The 7500-nt window shown below is 44.3% G+C and overlaps 1 pseudogene across 1 annotated transcript in view; it reads right to left on the bottom strand.

Moving 5' to 3' along the window:
- Nucleotides 1-4854: 4854 nt before the first annotated feature.
- The window catches only part of LOC307084814 (BOLA class I histocompatibility antigen, alpha chain BL3-7-like), a 15765-nt pseudogene continuing 13119 nt past the window's right edge, over nt 4855-7500 (bottom strand). The window contains exons 3-5 of the transcript XR_013812817.1: nt 7073-7371; nt 6583-6681; nt 4855-5252 (exon numbers count right to left, since the gene is read on the bottom strand). The product of XR_013812817.1 is annotated as a BOLA class I histocompatibility antigen, alpha chain BL3-7-like (transcript). The remainder of the gene's footprint in view (nt 5253-6582; nt 6682-7072; nt 7372-7500) is intronic.

The raw sequence follows: 7500 nt of genomic DNA, 5'->3' as shown, positions 1-7500 counted from the left end.
GAAAGATAATCCACCAAGGAATGGATTATCACACTTATACCTTGGCCTCTTGTGAATCACAGCGTATGTAAAAAAAAGCACAAGAACTGATTCAGCAAATACTGTTTTGAAGATTCAATTGCGTCACGTGAATGTGACGTAATTTCCTCTGTGAGTGCTGAAACGGTGGGAGTGGTGTGTGTGTGTGTGTGTGTGTGTGGGTGTGTGTGTGTGTGTGTGTGGATGTGTAGAGTGTGTCAAAAAACGTTGGATTATGGGCGTGTGTGTGTCGTCCTGGAATGAGTGGAATATGTTTCAGCTGTGTGATGCTGTACACATGTGCCGGCTGTGAGTTGTTGTTGTCAAGACGGGTGTGGGTGGGGGCATGCCTAGATGAGAGGGAATGAGCGTTAGAGTCTGGGAACGTTAAAGTGTTAAAAGCGGTGTTTTATCGAACACATTTTTCTATGAATCCTCTTAAAAACAGTTATTTTATAATGCGAGTATTATTTTGATATGAAACACTGTAGTTATCCGTATAGTAACACATGTCAAATGAGTATATGGGAAAAGCGGGGTGCTATATACGAGATATGTTCATTAATATATATGTAGCCCCGTTTTAAATATAATGACGAATGCTATTTTGATGATAGGCGTTATGCATTAACGCTAAAGGTTTTGTGTTTCGTGTATTTCATCATTTATGATTAAAGTGTTAAATGTGGTTCCAGCAACTGTCCAGGGGGTCTATCCTGAGGGGAGCAAGAGTCTGTGAACGGTACGAGTGTTAAAAGGGGGATTTATCTAGTACAGGTGTTTTCAAATTGGGTGAATGTGAGCCTCCCCTTAGAGTAGGTAAGGACAGCCGAGTCCCCCACCCCCGTCCGTCTGACCTAACACGCCTCTTTAGTAAATGCCATCCTTTGTATGTTCCAGGCAATGATGACTTTCAATAACTAATCAAATGTAAATGTTTTTTAATATTGTATTTGAAGACATTTTATTTCCACAACTTTTTTTAAAGTGCATTCATAAACGATTCTTTGCAACAGCAAATAATTTCCATCTTCATGCAGGCCTAATTGAGGCTACTTTTAAAATCACTGAACATCAGTAGGCCTATCCACAAGTCAACAAAATGAAGCTACAACCGACGACACCCGACGGCTGAAATCGGCGCTGTGTGTCTGGGCCTTAAGCGCACATTTGAAGGAGATGCACATCGTCTCGAAAGAAATCAGCACAATGGACAGCTCTCGGATCAATGAACGACAACGGCATGTTATGAGATCGAACAGATTCACATACTTTCATCAAATTTGTTAACGATTTCAGCCACATAAAACCACAGATTTAAACCACAAACAAAATGCGCCATACTCACATCATTTGCTCTACAAGCAGCATCAACCCTATGGCCCAACCAATTTATGCATTCAAGACACCACTTTGACCTTCAATTTAATCGTCCATATCAGTGATAACAATACGGCCTCGCTTTTGATTGCAGAGGTGTTCGATGCGGGGCTGCACTGCAGAGAGAAATAAACGCAAGTCGTCCTCCACCTGCAGCCTTGATCTGTATTTGTTTTTAATCAGGGTCAGTGCGGAAAACCCACACTCACACAAGTAGGTTGAGGTGAAGGGGATTAGGACTTTCCTAGCCTTTGTGGAGATCTGGGGGAACTCGCTCTCCACAGACAACCAGAAACGCATTCAGGATCATATTTCCTACGTTTTTCTCCTACCTTACTGCTGACTTCTGGTGACTTGGGACAAGGAAACGATGCATTTTAAAACTAATACAAGCACGCACAATTACCGATATCAATAGAGCTGCATACAGATGTGTATCTTTTCTTTGCGTGTTGCGTGTCGCGCCTCCCCTGTGGCTCTTTGGCGCCCCCCAGGGGAGGCGTGCCTCCCCTATTGAAAACCGCTGTTATTTTACAATGAGAGGATTATTTTAATATGAAACACTGTAGTTATCCGTATCTGTCACATGTCAAATGAATGTGTGGGAAAAGCTGGGGTGGTATATACGTGGTATGTTCATTAATATATGTATATTAAAGTATGTAGTCCCATTTTAAATGTAATGAATAATTATTACTATTTTGATGGTAGGCATTATTTATTAAAGTTAAAGGTTTTGTCTTACACTGTGGATATTTCTTATATAAACGTGTGTCAAATTATCTTGTGGATACGGATTAGTATATACGAGGTACGGTAATTATTATCTGTATTATTATTATGCCGTTAAATATATCGTCCCATACTATGTGTGTGTGCGTTTGTGTATGTGTGTGTGTGTGTGTGTGTGTGTGTGTGTGTGTGTGTGTGTGTGTGTGTGTGTGTGTGTGTGTGTGTGTGTGTGTGTGTGTGTACCTGTCGTACGGTCTGTCTGTCTGTCTTTCTGACTGACTGACGTGTAAACCAACCAACTGGGAATTTGAGAACAAGGGAATGAACAAATACATGATTTAAATATAAAAAACATCTTGATTCCACCTATTTCCTGTATGGGGACACAGCATCAACATGTTGATGATGATTGAGAACAAAACTGTTTCCAACGACTTCACGTGACAAATGAAGAAAGAGGGAACGGAAATTGTTTGCTTTGCAATTTTTGCAGTCTCTTACGCATTTGGGGAACCACCAAAACCCAGTTCTTAGAATTCACATTATTGCATATGCAAGGGCTTTCATCAGTGAGCCGTGAGCTAAATCACCATTTTGTTACCTTATTAAGCAAAAGATAGTAACTTAACTGACATTTATTTATTTAAATGGAGGGCACTCTGGGTTAGATGTTGGGCTGACAACCTGTCTGGAGTTTGGGTTTGGATTGTGGGGATTCACCATGCTCTCAATCATAGTGATGTTCAATATGGACCATTCTTCCTAGACGGATATGCCCCGAGTACACACACAGCCTAGGAATTTGCAAGTTGCTTTTATCATGGTTGTGAACATTGCTACAACACGGGTCATCTAAACCCTGTCACAAAGATCAGCTATTGTGTACTGCGTATGCTTACCGATGATTGGATGCGTTTCTGTGAAAATGTATTCCCTGAGCGAGACGTTGTCCGCTGGCGTGAAGGCGCCTATGTCACCAATGGAGTGGGGGTTTTGGAGCTGAGTTATACCGCATGGAGCCAAACTACATTTCTTTCAAGCGCTGCGTTGAACCAAGGGTTTTACTGGGGGCCCGTGAGCCGTTCGGTATCAACAGACACCCTTGCTTCGACAGTGCTGTCTGCCCGTTGGTTTGAACCTGTCTTTTTTATCCAGTGGGGTGATTTGGCCCGCGATACGCTCAATTCTTTGAGGAGATTGACGGAGTGGTCAAGAAGTACCCGAGTCCCCCCACTGAGTTTTACCCAGATACCCATCGGCGCACGTGTGCTACTAAGGATGTTAGTAGCGCACGAAGCTGATGAAGAGGGTGTACCAGATCACAGCGATGGTGGTAGGGTGGTGATGGGGTAATGCAACGTGCAAGGATCTATAGAAAACTGTGAATATTAGAAAACGTGACTTGAGTTGAGTTATTGTGTGTGTGGTGTGTGTGTCTAATGTATATTTGTTATGTTATACAGAACAAGTGTTTGCTGATCAAGCACAATAGTATGACGCCAACATGGAGTGTGGATATTTAAATTTTGTACAAACTGAACATAGCGATTGTACGCACATTATCTGACTCTACTGAATCAGAGCTTTCTGCCGCGTGATGGGGGCGACAGCGAGCTGGTGGTGGATACGCCTTATGGAGCGGATGGATGGCCCTCATCGATACCGCGCAGTTTAAACTCTGAATCCCTGGGTGTTCTGAGATCTACCGCGGGTGTCTGCGTGGCCGCCATCATCGACCAGAAGGTCCGTTCAGACTGTTGGGGGTGTGCGTACAACAGTCCGAGTCAACAACGGCGTACATGCCTGTATGGACCGTCTCAGTGCCATTACGAAACCCATTACGACGATATATGTGTTGTGTGGGGTAGATATCACTTCCAGTTACTTTTTGAAACTATTTTAAAAAACACAACAGGTCTATCAATGGCATCGGAACAAATGTACATGGACATAATGTATATCTGAACATTATATTTTTCTGAATATTATTTGTTTTGTATAGCTGAACATTATACAGCTGAATATGTTGTCAGAACAATTATTTCAGGGTCACATGAAGCTTGATCGTAGTTACAGTGTGTGTGTGTGCGTGTGTGTGTGTGTGTGTGTCTGTGTGTGTGTGTTTGGTGTGTGTGTGTGTGTGTGTGTGTGTGTGTGTGTGTGTGTGTGTATGGGTGTGTGCGGGTGTGTGTGTGTGTGTGTGTGTGTGTGTCTGTGTCTGTGTGTTTGGTGTGTGTGTGTGTGTGTGTGTGTGTGTGTCTGTGTGTGGGTGGGTGTGTGTTTAGTTAGTTTCACTTTGAAGTTCTCCTGAAAACCAATGACGTCGCAGCCGTATTGAATTCCTATTGGTCCAGTCCGGCCCCTCCCTCGTGATCCGTCTCTTGTCCGCAGGTTTCCTGGTCAGTCCGTCTGCTGCTGGAGTCGGAGTCACGTCTCTGTGGATAATCTCGTCAAACTGTTCTTCTGAATACATCGATATGAAGGAGCTAACGGGGCTGCTGCTGTTGGTCTTTGAATCAGCTACCTCTATTTTTGTGACGTAATATGACGTCATATAAATTTGCCCCACCAGAAATTTCAGGCTAAAATCGCCACTGTGTTAAAGTATTACTATTACTGTGATAAAGTAGGCTGCTGATAAAATATAACTTTTAACATATGACTCTGAATGTAATGGGGCGTGAGGTTGGACCCAAGAACAGCACAGACCAAGACCAGCGTTGGAACAGTTCAACAGTTTATTGTCCAAACAGGGAATCCAAGGTAACTGGAGACCGACAAGGGGCGAGCAGGCAGAGGGGTCAGGGACAGAAGGCTGTTCAGGGTACCAGGGTAGGAACGACGAGGACGGGTCAGGGACAAGCAGGGTCGAAGCCAAGGAAGCAATCCGGGAAATAGTACTAGAGAGCTTTGCATGCTGCTAAGGACAATCTTACAGAGACTGAGTGGAAGGAGTGGGTTTAAATAAGGTGAGGGAACACAGGTGAAGGTGGTTGCACTGATGAGGTGGGATCATGAGACTTAACACGTATTGTGAAGTGGTAAAGTACTGACTGTGGTCAGGGGTCGGGCCTCAGGAGTCGGATTCTGCCCCTCAGTGTTCTCAGAGCTGGTGTCAGAAGCTGGGAAGTAGCAGAACGGGAGGAGGTGAAGTCATGAGCTAGATGTATTTAGATCTATAGAGCTGTATAGTCCAGTGAGCTAGATGGATCTAGATGTATAGCGCTGTATAGTCCAGTGAGCTAGATGTATCTAGATCTACAGAGGAGAGCTGTATAGTCCAGTGAGCTAGATGTATCTAGATCTATAGAGCTGTATAGTCCAGTGAGCTAGATGTATCTAGATCTATATAGCTGTATAGTCCAGTGAGCTAGATGTATCTAGATCTATAGAGCTATATAGTCCAGTGAGCTAGATGTATCTAGATCAGGGGTCGGCAACCCTAGGCACACGTGCCACCACTGGCACGGGGCAGCATAATCATTGCTACCATTTTTTATTTGCACTTTATTCTGTGTTGGGCATTTCCTCCCAGTGCAAATATGTTTAAATCAGTTACAGAAAGCAGTGTTCTGAAATGGGATCAATTAATAGTTTTTAAAGATATGTTGTGAGTAATAGAGAAGAAAATATTTAAAATATTGTTCCAAGTGGCCTGTATGCATCGCCTTCACATGGTTTTGCAAAGCTGTACATGTCTTAAAGATATTGATGTGGATGGTTCCAACATTCTCATATATTCTCGTTTTTTACATTTCTCACAGTGCAAATATGTTTTTGAATGAGTTTCTGAAAATGGTGTTTTAAGATGGGACATATGTAATTATAATTTGTAAGCCCATGTTGCAAATATAACAACCCAAAAAACATTTAAAATGTTGATGCATGATTGTGGACTATATGGAAATAGTACAATTCCAGGTCTTCTGGAAATGTTTTTGGTCGCTGTGTCATAATTCAGCTTAATTTTTATTATATTGTTGCTTAAGGCACACTTATTAACGAGAAACGTATAGTCCAGTGAGCTAGATGTATGTAGATCTATAGAGCTGTATAGTCCAGTGAGCTAGATGTATGTAGATCTATAGAGCTGTATAGTCCAGTGAGCTAGATGTTTCCAGATCTACAAAGCTGTATAGTCCACAGCAGAACTGCAATAAAAACACATTTTAATCACCAACTGGTTTGTGACGCTTGTCTGAATCTAAGGATCAAGAGAAATGTTTAGTGTTGTTACAGTGGTGAATATCCTGATGTTATTATACTTTCATATTCTTAATGCCACACCGTCACTGTGGACATTGGAGGAGGTTAATCATTCAGAGGTAGAGAGGTTTCTACCACCAGACCACTAGTGTGAGAAGACAACCAATCAGATTCTAGGAGGGGGACAGGAAGTAGGACCAGGTGGAGATCAGGTGTCTGTCCTCCTGGAGAGTTTGATCCACTCACCGTTCCTCTTCTTGTACAAAAGGACTCCAACAGCAGCAGCAACAACGAGGAGGAGAACAACGACCCCAATGATGATGGGGATGGTGATGCCACTCTTGCCTTGAAGGTAAATACAGAAAATAAAATCAGGTGTGTAATAATAGATGATGGACAGAGACCCTCCCCCATCCATCCCTCCATCATTGAACCACATGTCTAGGGTCACGTGATGCTACACACACGACTAACACAACGTCAGGGTAACTATTCCTATAGAATCTGTTCTGGAGCTCAGGGTCACTCTGGGACTGATCTGAGCCTAGCCCTATTCATAGAACTCATTTACCCACAATCCACCCTGTTCTGCTGCAGTAAACTACTCCTGAGAGCTGTGTGTTCACCCAGTAGCTTCAGCAGTGTCCAGGTAGACCTGGCAGTGGTTGTGATGAGGTCAGGTGGAGGTGGTGAGACATGTGTTCCCCACCTCCATCCCCTCCAACACCAGTCTTACCCCCGTTGGTCCTGATGAGGGCGGGGTCCAGGGGGGTGGAGATGTCCTTGATGCCTTTCAGCTGGACCACACACTCGTACCTCCCCAGTCCTCCTGTGGGACGGCCTTGAGGTTGAGGTCCACGCTGACCTGGAAGGTCCCGTCGTGGTTGGGGAGGACCTCCCCGGGGTCCACCTGCTCATAGAGCTCCTGGCCGTCTCTCCTCCAGAACACCACCACCCTGTCAGGGAAGAAGCCTGTAGCATGGCACACCACTGGGGAGGAGGGGCTCCTCTGGAGCAGAGACACCCGCGGACGCTCTGGGGAGAGGGGGGGAGAGAGAGAGAGAGAGAGAGAGAGAGAGAGAGAGAGGGGGGGGGGGAGAGAAAGAGAGAGAGAGAGAGAGGGGGGGGGAGGGGGGGAGAGAGAGAGAAAGGGGAGAGAGAGAG

The sequence above is a fragment of the Pollachius pollachius genome (genome assembly GCF_949987615.1).
Source record: "Pollachius pollachius genome assembly, chromosome: 13".
In the NCBI taxonomy this organism is placed as follows: Eukaryota; Metazoa; Chordata; class Actinopteri; order Gadiformes; family Gadidae; genus Pollachius; species Pollachius pollachius.
The sequence above is the reverse complement of the archived record's forward strand: the minus strand, read 5'-3'. Positions and strand labels throughout refer to the sequence as shown.